This window comes from Drosophila mojavensis, unplaced genomic scaffold (genome assembly GCF_018153725.1).
Source record: "Drosophila mojavensis isolate 15081-1352.22 unplaced genomic scaffold, ASM1815372v1 contig_74, whole genome shotgun sequence".
Classification (NCBI taxonomy): Eukaryota; Metazoa; Arthropoda; class Insecta; order Diptera; family Drosophilidae; genus Drosophila; species Drosophila mojavensis.
The window spans coordinates 21509138-21526428 of record NW_025318899.1 but is presented as its reverse complement, the minus strand read 5'-3'; the positions used below and the strand labels follow the sequence as shown (position 1 = coordinate 21526428).

The 17291-nt window shown below is 37.6% G+C and overlaps 1 long non-coding RNA gene across 1 annotated transcript; it reads left to right on the top strand.

The window, feature by feature from the left end:
- The first annotated feature begins 8617 nt into the window (after positions 1-8617).
- Positions 8618-9334, top strand: LOC122757543. Its single transcript, XR_006357610.1, has 2 exons — positions 8618-8694; positions 9049-9334. It is a non-coding gene; the product is annotated as an uncharacterized LOC122757543 (long non-coding RNA).
- The last annotated feature ends 7957 nt before the right edge of the window (positions 9335-17291 follow it).

Genomic DNA, 17291 nt, shown 5'->3' with positions numbered 1-17291 from the left:
AAGTCGGTAGGCATCAGGCGTGTCTAACTATAATCTTTAACTGGTATATTACGTTAAAAAATCATTTGTAATGCATTTGATTAGCTGTCTTAGTTTGAAAATGTTAAAGTTGATCCAATTTTATATTACATAAGTAAATATTTATTCCATGAAAATGCATAAATTGAAAAATCAATGTCACCAGAGACGAGGCGTATGCAGAAGCAATCAAATTACTTACATACATTAAAAATTCAAATTTTACAAAATAAAATATTAAAAACAAGTAAGAAAGCTCTTGTCGGGACTGCTCGACTACGAGATCCCCTGAACCCTTCGAGCAACTGATATTTCAATAATTATTCGCATATTTATTTATTTATTTATTTCATAAAGCTATTGACAAAAACGAGAATCAATTTTAATTTAAAAAAGCCTATACAATGTACAGGATATAATTTCAATAGTAACACCAACCCGATGGGGGTATTTTATTTGCCAGTCCGGCCGGCTATGCCCACGGCAAAAGCAAACTCGACGTCCGCGCTGTATATACGGTCATTTAAAAAAAAATTGAAGTCTCTAGCTCTTATATCTTCGGAAATCGACGCGTTCAAACATACGGACAGACGGACAGACAGACAGAAGGACAGGGCCAAATCGACTCAGCTCGTCGCCCTGATCAAGAATATATATACTTTGTGGGGTCTGCCACGCCTCCTTCTGCCTGTTACATACATTTCAACAAAACCATTAGGTTTCATTCAATTCCATTCAACAAAACCATTCAGGGTATAATGATTCATAACCTACCGTGGTATTAATCTACTATGGAGTTACATATTAAAGCAAAGGTAGAATTAGCTAGAGTAAATAGGCTGCATTCCATTTACCGACACAATATTAATATTATTTTACATACCCAGTAGAAATAAGTTTTAAATTTAAGTTGTAGTTTTAAGTCAAGTTAAGATAATTATTATGTGGTTTCTAACAAATCAATTACCATTTTAAAAAATATTATGATTAAGTAGAAAAGAATAATGTATCCTATACTCTTAAATTTAAAAATACTCTTATATGTAAAACACAACACTTTTGTATACCGTAAATTGATTAAAAGTAAAGTGTCCCATATAAAAAATAAATAAATAAATAAATATTCGCTTCGAGAATATCTACGTAATGAAACACATTGGATATAATTGAATACAGTTTTTATTTTACTCCTTTAAAAACCATAAGCGTTTAGGGAGAACGACGAATATACTCAATTTTGATATTCCTCTGGTGGTTCAATTAATTCAATTGGTGGCTGGCAGTCTGGCAAAAGGCAGCGTGGGCAGCATTTCGGTGGGAAACCTTGCATTTGAGGGTATTCATCGGCAGGAACTTGACGTGGGCAGCAGGCACGATATAATTCGTACATATCACTGGTGCACTCAGCGATTACCATCAAAAATGGGAGCAGTAGAATCCACTTCATAACGGGGCTGTAGTCATCAGTAAACTGTTTTGTTGGACCTTGGTCTGACTCCCTTTAATAGCCAGATGGAAGGCGTATCTAAGTATAATCTTAATTGGTATATTACGTTAAAAAATCATTTGTAACGTATTTGATTAGCTGTCTTAGATTGAAATGTCATCGTTTATACAATTTTATATTGATTATGTAAATATTTATCCCATGAAAATGCATGAATTGAAAATTCAATGTCATCAGAGTCCAGGCGTATCACTCACATAAAATAGTGTCAGTGTATTAATAAACCCAAGTTTACTGAAATGTGACGGGAGAAGCAACCAGTTGCTATCATTACATCGCCTGCAATAATTGTAAAAGCTCAAAGAGCTATTCAAACGAGTGGAAAACTGTTAAAATATCAATGGAATCCATTTAACTCTTCGAGAATATCTACTTAGTGATAGACAGTGGATACATTTTTAGATGAAATTTATATTTTATATTTTACCCCCTAAAAAATTCACAAGCATTTCAGAAGGAGGACGAACACACTCAATCTTGAATTTCACCTGGTGGTTCAATTTGATATGGTGCTCCGCAAGCTATCAAGTGGCAGTGAGGGCAGCAGTCTAGTGGGCACTGTCAGAAAAATATCGTGTGATTGTTATTGGAGTATTTGTAATACGCCTCGGAGGCCACATGCCAGGGAGCGACGAGTAAATATTCCTAATGGTGGGTTCAAGGTTTCTCGAGAAAAACACGAAAATAGATATGCCAAATTATGAATATTCAGCGAGCTATTTGTAGGTAAAGACTCGGAGAATCGGGAATGAGCGAGCCGTGCATCGCCTGACAGCAATGCAGTCGAAGCACACACACACAGCTAAAAGTAATATAAGTGCATAGCTTTTATGTGAATGGACATTCCCGTAGACTTTTAAGCTGTCAACGGAACATTAGCCATTCCACTGGCTTCGGTGGATTCCATGCCGCCTGCCCGCTGTTGCATCATTGAGCGGTTCCATAATTTACATTTCAATTTTATAAAATTGACTTTTCAATGCAATAAGTGACAGCTAAAAGCAGAAATTTAGATTTTCGGCTGCCACGTGGTAGCTAAGTAAATACCCTGCAAATGCTGAACTCACTGTAAATTTCTTCCAGCAGATGTTAGATGCTTTTGGGGTTTGCATATTCGAAACACGGACTCACCCTTCTCAAGTCTGTGGGAAACTGGGCCCAGAAATCCGTCTTGCCATCGACGAATAAAAAAGTGTTGCCTACTTTTATGCGCATAATTACTTTTGCCTTGCAAAGTTGGACAAAGTCGAAGGGCTCGAGAGAGTCTTGAGAGGCTTGAGCGGCTTCAGCGGCTGGATGTGAACCTATTTCATGCTGAAATTTAAAACCAATTTGCTTGAGTTTTCTTTTTGCTAAGGCTGCCTTTTTGTGCTAATTAAGCCATGCAACCAAAGAGCGAGCACTTTTTTCTTTTCTATCGTTTTTCCTGTTTCCTGTTTCCGAGCCGTCCCGAATAACCTTTTGGCGCTGGGAAAGCATTGACAATGCCAAAGTTTTCATCGACCCAACTCAACAGTCGAACAATTACCCAACAGTGTGCAGTGTGCTGCCAGACTTTGAAGTTTCCTGCTGTTTGCTCAGTTCAATTTGAGGCTGGCTTAGATGTAAATAAATCAGCCGCGCTGTGCCACCAGCTACAAGGCCGTACCCCGTACGGGCCATCTTATTAATTGCTCTCACAGCTTTATTAACGTCCCTGGAGTGCATTGCACTCCCTGGAGTGGGTTGCACGTGTGTCAACTTCAGCTGAAAGCAACCCAATTAAACTCAACAATAGTTCCAATAAAACTGCAAAGCCACACCAATACAAATGAACAGACAAATAAATGCCCAGACCAGAACTCGATTGTATCACATATTCCCCTTCTTTCTTTTAAATCGTGTTCAGTACATATACTCTAATTAAAACACACTTATTAATCAGAGATTTTGTATTATTTATGAGTGAGTTCGTGTAGAGATGCACCTGATCATTTCTGTGGGCGACTAGCACTTGGTGCAGTGCGATATTGATATCTTGATTTTGTGCAATGTCTGTGCAGAAAACTGTTAAACTATCGATACATTTAACCATCCATCCATTTAACTCTCCGAGAATATCTACGAAACAAAACACTTTTGATCAATTTTCAACTAATCGCGGCAAGCACAATTTATATTTGACTCCTTAATAGAAATCATCGTCTATACACCCTCTGAATGCAATCAACCGTGATCACAGCATGGCGGTCTCCGAAGAAGCTCGTTCACGTTGTCGGAAGGCAAACTCATTGCCGTAGCGATTGCCATCGAAAATGGGAGGAGTAAAATCCACTTCATAACGGGACTGTAGTCTCCAGTAAACTGTGCTGTTGGACCTTGGTCTGACTCCTATTAAATAGCCAGATGGAAGGCGTATCTAACTATAATCTTTAATTGGCATATTGCGTTAAGTAACGATACATATTTCATTTGTTAAAGTCACGTTCTGTAACGTATTTGATTAGCTGTATTAATTTGAAAATGTCAAGGCTTATCCAATTTTATATTACATAAGTAAATATTTATTCCATGAAATGTATAAATCAAATCACTTATATAATGTGTTGTATATTCGCTTCGAGAATATCTACGTAATAAAAGACATTGGATGTAATTGAATACAATTTTAGTTTACTCCTTTAAAAAATCATAAGCGTTTATGGAGGAGGACGAATATACTCAATAATCAGTATTCTCTGTAGGATCGGGTGGATAGGGTGATTCGCAATCTTCCAAGAGGCAATACGGGCAGCATTCTGGTGGGAAAGCTGCCATTGGAGGGTATGCACTGGCAAGAAATTCCCGTGGGCAGCAGTTCCGAAATTGATCATCATCGTCTGCTTTAGTGGTGTACTGAGCGATTGCCATCAAAAATGGGAGCAGTAGAATCCACTTCATAACGGGGCTGTAGTTTTCAATAAACTGTTTTGTTGGACCTTGGTCTTACACCCTTTAAATAAATAGATGGAAGGCGTATCTAACTATAATCTTTAATTGGCATATTACGTCAAGTAACTTTCTGTAACGTATTTGATTAGCTATCTTAGTTTGAAAATGTCAACGTTTATCCAATTTTAATTTTTGTTCTACATATGTAAGTAAATATTTGTTCCATGAGAATGAATAAATAGAGAATTCAGTGCCACCAGAGACGATGCGTATCACTTTAATAAAATATTGTTAATGTATTAATAAACCAATGTTTACTGAAATGTGGCTGGAGTAACACTATTTACTGCTAAAGAAACTGAAAATTTCGCGTTAGCCCCTCTGAAATATATAGTCGAATATTTGTTCTTCTGAACCGGCAACAATTGTAAAATCACAAATAGCTTGCTTTAAGTTAACTATAGTTTTGTCAATATCCATAATAAATAACTAACATGAGTGGATATTCCAGAATATGTTAAACTATCAATGGAATTCATTCAACTCTTCTAGGATATCTGCGTAATAAAAGATATTGGATAAATTTTGTAATTTATCGCGGGCTGAAAATTCTGTATTTGACTCCTTAAAAGAAATCATCCTCAATAAACCCTCTGAATGCAATCAACCGTGATCGCAGCAAGTCGATCTCCGAAGAAGGTTGTTGTCGTTGTCGGAAGGCAAACTCATTGCCGTCGCGATTGCCATCAAAAATGGGAGCAGTAGAATCCACTTCATAACGGGACTGTAGTCTTCAGTAAACTGCTTTGTTGGACCTTGGTCTGACTCCCTTTAAATGGCCAAATGGAAGGCGTATCTGATTATATTCGTTAATTGGCATGTTTCGTTAATAAACGTTCCATAACGAAATAATCGCACAGAAAAAACAAAATGTATATACATATACATGTAAATATATACATATACATGTAAATAAATTTATGGATGTCAATAAGGTCAAAGCCCGTCCTAATGGCATAAAATTTAAAATTTCCAGCTGCCAGTTGCAAGCAATTTGTTGACAGTCTTGCTTGACATTAATGTCTTACTCTAGGGACATTTATAGATGGATTTCCTGTGCATGGAGCAGATGCAGCGAAGTTTGGCAATTAAATTTATGGGTGCAATAAATGTCAGCACACAAATTATCGAGCCAAACAGTTGCTGCGACAATATTCAGCAGAAAGTTTTGCTGTTTTTTAGCTTCCCGTACAATAATTTAGCACAATCTCTGATTAGCTACTAATTAATGCGAGCTAAATTCCTCGCTAAACACCAGGCTCCAAAAATAATTTTGCTGGCAACCACATGGTTACTATTTCAATGAGCACGTTTCAGCATTAATAACTTTTTAACGAGCTACGCAAACTTCAAAAGCGCATTCAATACTCATCAGAGTCAGAAATTCATATAGTTACATTTGTGTGCGTGTGAGTGTGTATGTGTGTGTCCCAACAGGTAGCTCATGCTCATTTGAGAGCCCCTCATTATACTGCGTTGGCAACTCTTGAAGTGAATGCCACCTTTTAGCTATTAGAACCCAAAATACACACACATAGAGAGACACTCGTCTCTCATCTCGCATCCAGTGGCGCCGTTCGCCAACCGCATAACCGAATCGACAACGTAATTTTATCGGCGCTGCGTCAGCTCCTCCTCCTTGACCTGCCAAACAGCCAGCAGCCAAGCAGCGTTCACTAATTAAACTTAAAAACCCACAAAAGCGCATAATGCTCATTGGCGGCGACATATGTCGGCAACATCTCAGTAGAGATTATGATGGCTCGGATTAGGTGACTATTTGATACCGTGGAAACTACCCTCGGTCCAAAAATGTGTACTATGAGGAATATGGAATTTTTTGAAAATATATTATATTATATTAATATATTATTATATTATATTAATATATTATGCTTAAAGAAACTAGAAGATTTTGTTTGTATTTTTCATTTCTTGAAACAGAAATTTTTAATTATTATTAAAATTTCATTAATTTATATAAGGTTCTTTGGTTTTTCATTTGCCTGAAACGATAACGTCATAAGTGACTGACTCCTACCATGTACAGGCTTAAAAGAGCCCAGGCCATATTCTAGTTCATAGCTCAGAGTCTCATTTCATATCCCTGCCTTCATCTAGCTCCCACCAGTCTACACTCACCTCTTTTATAATTCGTTCACGCAATGTTTAATGTTTAATTAATGCTTAATTTTTAGTGTTGCATTTTTAATCTTTAAGAAGTTTTAAAGTTTCTTGCTGAAATGGGACGCGAAATTATATGTTAATAAGTCTTGTAAAAAAATAAATAAATAAATAAATATGTATGTAAATGTATAAATAAATAAATAAACAAAAAATAAATAAATGAATAAATAAATAAATAAATAAACAAATAAAGAGATTAGGAATAAAAAAATTAATAAAAAATAAGTAATAAAAAAAAATTTAAATAAATACATAAAAAAATAATGAAATATTATATTAAAAATAATAAATATTAATAAATAAATAAATAAAATAAAAATAAAATAAAACATTTTAGATCAAGACGAATCAAAATTATATAATATAATAATAATTTTACAATGATTATCGAAACATCTATTTGCATGGAATATGAAATCGAGACGAATCAAAATTATGCCTAAACGAGAACTCAACTGAATCAGAATATTACGATCTGATAAGCCACTCAAAATAAAGGAGTATTTCTCCGTTGCTCATAGCTAGACGTAACTGCCTTCTGAGTGCTTAAGTTTGTTGTTGCTCTGGCTGCTGCACAAACGGGCCACTTTGTGTTTGCTTTGCGATGGTTTCCACTTCGCTGTTTGTCATATCACCGCTAATATTGCCAGCCCGGTGCCTGTGGCTTAGCAGCTGTGCTCGCTCGCACTTGCCCTCTCTGTGTTTGTGTGTGTGTGTGTGTGTGTGGGTGTGGGTGGGATTGTTGTCGAATGTCAAATGCCAACACACAGTCTGGCAGCTTGAACTTAATTGCAAGGCGAACATGAAAGCACGACCACAATTTCAATAACGTATAACACATCGAATCGTTATTGCGCAAATTCCAATTACATATTCATAGACGGTGCATGCATGCACCTAATGATGTAATGTAACACAGCATTTGTTTAATTTCTGTTGATTCGAAAAGAGGATTAAGCAATCGAGTGACAGACTAATAACTTGAATGTAAGACTTCATTCACCAAGTCTTAGGCATATTCTCAACTGTTTTAAGCATAATCGAAGCATATAGAAGATGCTGAAGAGCTGTCAATCAAGTGTTGATGAATGCAAGATAATTGTTACAAATTGCATTATGAAGGCAGGTTAGAATGCTCTGATCGAGACTGCTCGAGTACGAGATCTCCTCAGGCATGCTGAAACTCCAATCATGTTACGCTTTTTATGCACACACTCATAGATCTGAGTGGATATTCCAGTATCCAGAGTATCCACTTACTGAAACAGATAACCTCATCTTTTGTAAATATACAAAGGTCCTACTGACGCCCTCAGTAGGTATATCCGGAGGTGTTCCAATTGAATATGCGCTTATGGAATGTACCACAATTAGATTCACTTGGAGCTCAACTCATCCCGTCCTACAGAAATTAGCAACATAGCGAGAGTCGATTACTTTTACTCGTTTAGCAATAATAATAAAAACACTTTACACATTGTCAAATTATCGCGGCAAGCTAAATTTGTATTTGACTATTTAGTAGCAGATTGGAAGCACGCACTCATTGCGTTCACAGCACTCCGGTGGGATGTGGTCGTAAGGCAAAGTCAATGCCGTAGCGATTGCCATACAGAATGTGAGCAGTAGAATCCACTTCATAACGGGGCTTTGTTGGACCTTGCTCTGACACCCTTTAAATAGCCAGATGGAAGGCGTATCTAATTATATTCCATAATTAGCATATTTTGTTAATTAGCATTCTGTAGCGTATTTGATTTGATTAAGTAACATTCTGTCACGTATTTGTTAGCCTTCTTAGTTTGAGAATGTCAACGTTTATCCCATTTTATATTACTTATGCATATGTATAAATTTACATATATTTATTCTATACAAATACACTCAATCTTCAATTTCCTCTGGTGGTCCAATTGCATTTGGTGCCCCGCAGCTCACAGTTCGAATCCAGAATGCGGAGTTTACATTCCTCAGTTCATATCGTATGGCTCGAGTTGAGCTGAGTACTTCAGGTAATCTGAGCTATTTGAGTGATTTTTATTAGCTACCGGCAACTTGTTGATGATCTGGTGGCAGCCTCTGGCAGTCTCTGGGGCCAATCAGAGTGAAATTTATTTCTTGACCTTATTTAGCGCGTAATTTATGCCACACACGGATGCCAGCGAATGGCTCCGCATGGCTCAGCAGCCTCACAAGATTTACACGTGGCCAGCCATAAAAACGACATTTATAACTGAGGAGAACCAGGCCAGGGGCAGCTGGAGCTCATCCACCACACGCTGGAGCTCATCCCCCAGCGCACTAGTGGCCGCAATTTTTTCAATCTCTACTAATTTATGTCAATTTGTTTATTTATGCTGCCACAGCGCTGTGCTGGGCTGTGCCGGGCGAAACTCCATTAGCTCCGACCTCTGGCCGACGCCCAGTAATTACAATTTGTTATCGCTTTAATTCAATATCGACGGGCACACATGGACTTTGCCGCACTGCGGGTGGCCGGCCTCCTGCTCGCTGCTCCTGTTGACTCAATCAGCAAAAACTTGACTCTGCGTTTCCCCTGGCATTTTGGGCAGTGTTTAAGCTTGCAGCTGCGCCTATCATCAGCTCGGCCTAATTTCATTTGACTAAATATATTTATTGTAATTTCATAGTTGTCACACAAAGGAAACGGATTAGCTGGGGAATATGATATATTTTGGAGGAAATATAGTAGAGCATAGCATTGGTAGGCTGGAGGCAGACCCAACTTCATTTAATAATTACAGTATTCACACAATTGAAAATCAGTGTTAATTGGGCCTTGTTCTCCTTTGATTTGCCTAATTTATTAAGTAATATAATTTATAGCTGCAAATATTTGGAGTACGTCAGCTATCTACATAAATGTTTTCTAATTCAATCTTCAATTATTAAGTTTATTTTTCCATAAATTTGAGCGACGAATGCCTGTGATTTGACAGACCTTGGTATAATTTGCGAGCTAGCCAAGTTTTTATCACAGCCTGACCCAAAACATCTGCCGGTGACAATTCGAGGACTTCATTAGGCATTCCGAGCCATAGAAAATTAGCCAGATTTTCGGGGCGACAGCCCAGTTGACTCATCACACTTATCTTTCCCTCTTAGCTAAGATAGAAAGAACGAGGGAGAGAGCGAGCGAGAGAGAGAGAGAGAGGCGGAGCTTTTATGTAAATTTCTGAAGGGTCTTTACTCGGAGCGTGTCAAGTTGCCAAAAGTAGTTTTTGGATTTGTTTGTTGTTTGCTGTTTACATTTGCTCCCTGCGCCTTCAGCTTGGCATGTGTTGTGGATTTATGGCCTTAAATTGAAATGGGGTTCGCGCTGGCTGGGCGCTGGGTGGGCGCTCAAGGGTGTGCAAGTGTCTGGAATATGCGAGTTGTTCGAGCAGCTTAAAAGAATTCAAATTACCAACAAATATTTGATCCTCTGCTGCCACGGGCAATGCCCACTTAGCGCTTTGATTTGCATAGGCTTTGCGAAATTCCGTTCAGGCGAAATGTCCCTGCTTACAGATAAATATTGTATGCGAAATAAATGAATCTACTTTTATTTATGGATAGTTGTTTATGAACCCTTCTGTAATTCAATTAGCTATTTATGGAAATTGAAATATTGCTTATAGTTATAGCTTATAAGGATTGTACAGAGAGCTTATGTGAGCACCATGTAAAGTAAGAGTATTGCATAAGATTTTTATATTTCTTAATATATGTATATCATTCTGGGACTTTCTCTATCTTTCTCTTACTGTTAATAGAAGTAGGCGTAATCATGAGATGTTTTTATTTGTTTGTATTTGTCGTTCTCTTCTCTAGATATGTATATATATATCTATCTTACTCTATCTTATCTAATGAAAGGCTATGAAGACAGGAGACAGAAATCCGCCTAAAGTAAGAGTAAGCTGGAGATAGTTCATTGTATCTCTTTCTCTGTCTCCAACTCGATTTTGCAGTTATAATGAAAGGAGATGAAGAATGAAGACAATGCTTCGTCTAAAGTAAGAGAATTTTTTAAGATTTCTCTATGTTTCTCTTACAGTTATAATAATAGGAGAAGAAATAAAACGTAGGCTTAATCATGAGATGTTTTTATTTATCATTCCCTCTCTCTCTCTATCTTACTCTACCTAATCTAATGAAAGGAGATGAGGATAGAACACAGTCACGTCTCAATGAATATCACTTACTATATCTCTTTCTTTCTCTCTCTATCTTTCTATCTTTCTCTCTCTCTTCCTCTCTCTCTCTCCATCTCTTTCATAATATTATAACGAAGGGAGACGAAGAATGAAGACAATGCTTCGTCTAAAGTAAGAGTAATCATGAAATGGTTTTCTTTCTCAAGGTATATAATTCTCTTTCTCTCACACTCCCTTTCTCTCTAGCTGTCGATCTCATAGTTGTAATAAATAAAGAAGAAGCAATTCCAAATTTCAATTAGTTTTTTATGAATGACTGGAAAGTTTTTCAAGGAGAAAATGTAAGCTCCAGTGGCTCATTCTCTACATTCTCTACTCACTGCTGTCGCTCCTGGTCCTGAACAAGTCGAGCAGTCCACACGTGTTGCCTGATGCTTCATTATTTGCTCGTCGGTCTACCTGTCAACGGCCTGACAACTGTCCAAGCTATGACGTAATGTGCCGCACCCCATCAGATGGCAAAGGCGAAACCCTTTGCCATGTTTTATTTTTCAATTTTCTGCTCCACTCACATCACTCTCTGCCTACATGGGTGTGTGCCGCGTGTGTGTGGCTGTGAGCGTGTGTGCGAGTGTGTGTGTGAGTGTGTTATGCATTTTGAATGATTGATTGAGTTTCGATGCACATTGAAAATTACTTTTTAGTGACCAGTTGTGGCTGCGAGCTCATCTCTTTGCCAACTGGGCTGTCGAGTCGTTGTTGTTGTTGTTGTTGTTGTTGCTGTTGCTCTTGTTATGCCAACATTGATCGACAATTTAAAAGATATTTTTAAATCTCGCACAGACTTAGCTCAGTTCCATGGCTAAAACCGCAAATCGGCTAAAACTCTTTTTTTTTAGGCAGTTGCAACCGCAACGAAATGCCAACGCAGGCATCCGCTTAACTTTTAGTCGTAATTAGCACACATAACCACGCAGAGTACGAGATTTGTAGGCCATCAATTAGGAAGTGGTCGTAATTTTGCCTAGTCCAAATACTGAGTGCTTTTTCAAGGTTGCAAGGCCCGAGCCCACAAAGTAATTTGTGGACTATTCAGAGAGCCTGCACATAATTATGAGAATGTGACTGACAATAATTTTGTGAGCTTTGCATATGAAGAGCACAACTTAAAAAAACTGAAGTAGCTGCAGTATTCTTGACTCGATTGAGCTAAGTGCGATTGCTGGGTACAAATGTTCTCTATAATAGAAATAAAAAAGTTAAATAAAATCGAGCTCAAATATACATACATATGTATATTTATGTATGCATAATTAACATAAATCCTTTAATAGTGACTTAAAATCACGATTCAGCTCTTTCGGGTGGATTTACAGCTATATCATAGCTGGTGAAAGCACATGAGAGCATTCGGCAACAAACATACTCCCACCCTCTCGCTCTGAGCAAGACGCTTCGGTTATTTCGTTTGGGTCTTCGGCTGAGCGCTTTTCGTTCTACTATTCGTGCCGCGATTTTATTGAACATCGTTTATGGGGGATACGATTGAAGAAGAAAAAGAAACGGCTGTCTATGCTATCTAATAAATATAAATATTAATGTACATATGCTTTTTAGCATATCAACACTTTGCATTATGAAATATATATATATTCTTGAACAGCGAAATGAGGTAATCCGATTTAGCTATGCTTTTTGTTTGCCTATATATGTACGTCTGTCCTTCAATTGGATGAAGAAGAACTACAGAGAATCATTTGGGTTGAATGTATGCAGGCAGCAGTACTCATTTGGTATTTATATTTGAGTAAAACGAAGCTAGAGAGCTCGAAGCAGAAGAGAGTGCTGCCATTGGTAATTTTATGCTCGACTACAGCGATCTCTACCTGGCGCCGTCATTGAGTGAGAGTCGCCCTATATAAAGGGCAGCAGCTGCAGCATTTCTTCAGTCGTCCAGGCCTGGTGGGGGTCAGTAGTGCAGTGCAGCAGAGTGAACTGAAGTGAATTGAAGTGTGTGATCGTTCAGCTAAGCATTAAAGACTTGGGAGAATATACTTGGAGGAAATACTTAGAGGTCACGCCTCCTTCTGCTTGTTAAATACAGTTAAGAAAACCAATATCCCGGTTTCCCATTCTGAATGGATAGTATATGGGTTTACTTTCGTGAATAAGTGTAAATACTAATCAACAACAAAATTAAAAATTAAAAAGATTTCTGTTGGATCTGGAGCGAATTTCTTGAAGAGCTGGCGCCATGGGTTGTTCTCTCTCAAAGTGTAAATGAAAGAAACGATCAACAGATATTTGCTCTACTAAACCCAAGTCATTTCTCTTTCAACATTTCTCACATACAAGCATAAATAGTGCAAGCTTCAGTTATAGGAAAAATGTGCTTGGAATTCCTGAAAAAAGCAGAAAACAGAATTTAAATAAACTTAAGCTCTTTAATCCATATCGCTTGGCAATAAACTAGTTTTTGTATGACGCTTTAAACTACATTCTTACAACAATGTGCACACATTTTAGCCGTGACTAAAAAAGTTAATAAATAAATACAATGGAAATAAAAACTCAATTGCTGATGTGGCAAAAAAGCAAAGAGGGGCGAACGCTGGCAGTGACAATACAAATTGAACAGCACATTGCAGACAGGAGGGAAAGTGTACGGGACAGGAAATTACTTACAGATGCACAAGGTAAATATGTACTATATAAATATATATAGAGACAGAGACAGAGAAAGGGGCGAGAGTGAGAGAGCATGTCCAGCATGCAATGAGATTTGTTAGAGTTGCACGACACAGGAAATGGCCAAATCCTAACTGAATTTTGGCAAAGTTTGAAACTTTTAGCCACGTGTAGAAAATAAAAAATAAAAAAATAAAAATAAATAAAATAAAACTAAAAGATAAAGCTTTTAGCAGTTTCGTTGGTTTTTCTTAAATTAAATGGTACACAGCCTTAACACTGAGCTAGCTTATTGATTACTCAATTTATTCCTACTCCTCGGAAATATTTTAAAATATGAATCGACTTTGAGTATTTTTCATTCCAAGCTGCTCATTTATACACTTGAGCCCAAATTGTGACCACGCTGACTTTTTCTGGCAATAAATCATTTTTTTGGCGCAGGCAAAGTCTCGTCATATAAATCAAGTAATAGCTAAAGGAACAGAACACGTAACCAATATACCCTTTTCACTTGACGAGGCAAGCATGGCAGCAATAAAGTATTTTTTCTATCTGTTCGCTCCGATCCCCAAACAGCAGCTAAAAAATCACTTGAATGCATAACAAAGCATAAAGCCGCGCCACGCATCACTGAATCTGGGCAATGTCCGAGTCCCGTGGTCAGCTCGTCAATGTGCGCGCTTTGTTTTGCACCTAAAAAAAAAAAAAAAAAAAAAAAAAAAACAGAAGAGGAAAATAAACTCAGAAAAGGACTGGCTAATGATACAAAATGACAACGTATAAAAGTTTGCATAGGAATTGACATGAAATAGATAAATTAAAAAAATATATATATAAAAGAGAGAAGAGATATACTATACCACAAGCTTATCACTCTCTTTCTCTATATATACCTCTTTCTCTCTCTCTTAAAGTGAACTAAAAAACGCGCAGTTTTACTTTGGTATTCTAATTTCCTGAACAAAGAAGTTGCTAATTTGATATACTGAGCATTATGTTGGAACAACGCGCAAAGACTGTTGATAGAGTAACTTACATTTAACTTGTCAAGTAGATCTAACTAAATCATGATCTAGCAAACTACAGTCAACACGATCTGCCAGTTTTGTTGGCGTATTTAATAAGAATCTTTAAATGGCATATTACGTTAAGTAACGTGCTGTAACGTATTTTATTTTATGTTACAAATCATTTATCCAATGATAATGCATAAATTGAAAATTCAATATCAGAAGAGACGCGGCTGAAAGTTTTCAAAAAACGAAGACAAATTCTAGATTATTATCCATAAACTCGTAAACTCGACTCAACTTGTCGCCTTAACCAAGAATATGAACACTTTATGGGGTCTGCCTTAGATTTCATATGCTGCCAGAGAGCTAGCTCATATGGCCAGAGCTAACATAAGATTGTTATTAGCTGAGCCGCGATGTGAATCTAATTTATGCAGAGGCAACCGCTAATAAACCAAAATGCGGCTGCGACACGATTGGAGCTGGCATTGCGGCAAGCAGGAGTGTGTCAACTCTTTTGGCATAAATCAGGGCTAGGATAACGCCGCTTCCACAATGCCGCAACAATGCCAGAAATGTCAAATTAATTTAGCGCGCTGGCGGCAGCCGGAAAACGCTGCGTGCGCCTTTTGGCTTTTCAATCAAGGTAACAGCAGCCGTAGACTGAGCCGAGCCGACAATGCCGAGTATATCGAAATTCCCGGAGTTGGCTGTCACGTCTTGTGAATTCGCCCGGACGACAGCTCGACAGGCTCACTCACATAAGACCAGGCAGAAAAACGAGCTGACTGCCGAGATTGTCAGCGGCGGCGTCAGCTTAGATAATGCGCCGCAAGGCTCAAGCGACTTTGGGGGAGCAGAGGCAGCAAATCCGTATGGCTACACAAGTGGGCTATGAAGTTCCGTGCGATTTGGTGCTGGGCTAACGGAAACGCAGCGACAAATACGCATAAATTACTCAATTAGTAGTCAAGATGCGAAGTGAAAGGGTCGCTCCAAGCCGAGTGTCGTCTGCCATCTGCCATTCTCCGTTTTCCAACCTCCATCCTCCGTCTGTCGTCTGCCAGGAAGTGGCAAAAGCCGCTGCCATTTCCCCCATATTGACTAATCAAATGGCAGGACATTAAATGCGCCTTACGGCCATCCAGACTCCCAGCGGATCACATAAAACAGTCGATGCGCGTGGCCGATTGCCATGCTCAAAACTGACACATTATTAATGGAGCCGTTCAGATTTTCTAATTACAGACAAAGAGCCGGATCCTAGAAGCGAAACAGCCAAAGACCAAGAGCGAGCAAGAGCTGCCAGCACTTGCAATCACAAAGGCTAAAGCCAACAGTGCCCAGAAAATAAAGCATATTTCGCACAATGCGCATAACGGCGAAATGCCCAAAAGGCGCAGCCAGGGCCTGCCCCAGAAAGTATGCTATACATAAATACAAATATATAGACACGAAATATATATATATGGTATATATGAGCAGGCTGAGCAGTTGTTGAAGTGGTGCTCGTGTGCCACGTATATTCGTGCGGGTATTAAAATAAACACAAGAAGAGTATATACCCTGTAAGGAATATTTGTCTACTGAATCGAGAGGCTGGCAAGACTTGCAGTCATAAATGAAGCTGTTAAGGTTTTTCAGTTGAAAATTGACGAACAAAATAAATATAAATATGGAAAGAAAGCGAAATGGGGCAAGCAAAGGGTTAACTAGTGTATACACGTTTCGGCTAAGGTAAACTCCACCGCCTGCTTGTTGATAATTTTGAGCATAATTTGTGTGCGTTGCACAAACAGCGCCGCCCACGCAGCAGTGGGTCGAGCTGGAGCTGCGCGCTGACCCGCACTTGGCAATACGTGTCCGAATTGTGACAATGTGGCTATTTATTTTGCTGCCTTGGCGCTTGTTGCTGTTTGTTAGTTTGTTTGCCGTAAGCAATTAGAAATTGCACGCAGCTATAATTAGAAATGCCTACGCAATGGGCGCCCCAACCGAAAACAGTGCTCAGCTGATGGATATCAGTTTACGGGCAGTTTTGCTGGTTAACCGAACAAATACTACCCTCATCACATAATGGGACCTGTTTGGGCTTATTAGCTTGATGAATTTGCTTGCGTGGCATTCGAAGACAACGAAACTAAATCTAACGAAACGAAAACTACGTTTTATCACATATAACAACAACAAACGTTAGCAAAGACGTTTACTTTACTCAATTGGCTGAAATGTAAATACATTTTTAATAAAGCTATAACAAATATGCTTATATTTATATAATTTTAAATAATAAAAAAATATTTAATAAAACTTATTCATAAAATATATCAATATTCTTACAAAATTGTAATATCTTTATTTTTTTAATACTTAACATTAAATCTGTTAATTCTTATTTGCGGTTTATTATTTTATTTTAGTATATATAAAAATGTATATTAAATACTTAAAAAAATTGCCCAATAAAAAATTCAAATGTTTTTAATTTGTATATTTAAATTATTCATTTAAGTATTTAATAATCTTAATCAATACAAAAAGTATTCATTGTCATAAAAAAGCATTCATTGATTGATAAAACTCTATTTTTTATGAAGCTTTCATTCCTGTATTACTTATAACTCTACATTAAAAAAAAAAAAAGAAAAAAAAAACACATACGTACATATATATTATTTTTTATATATATCTATATACATATAATGTATTAAATAATATATAAGATTTATATATGTTTATTGTATT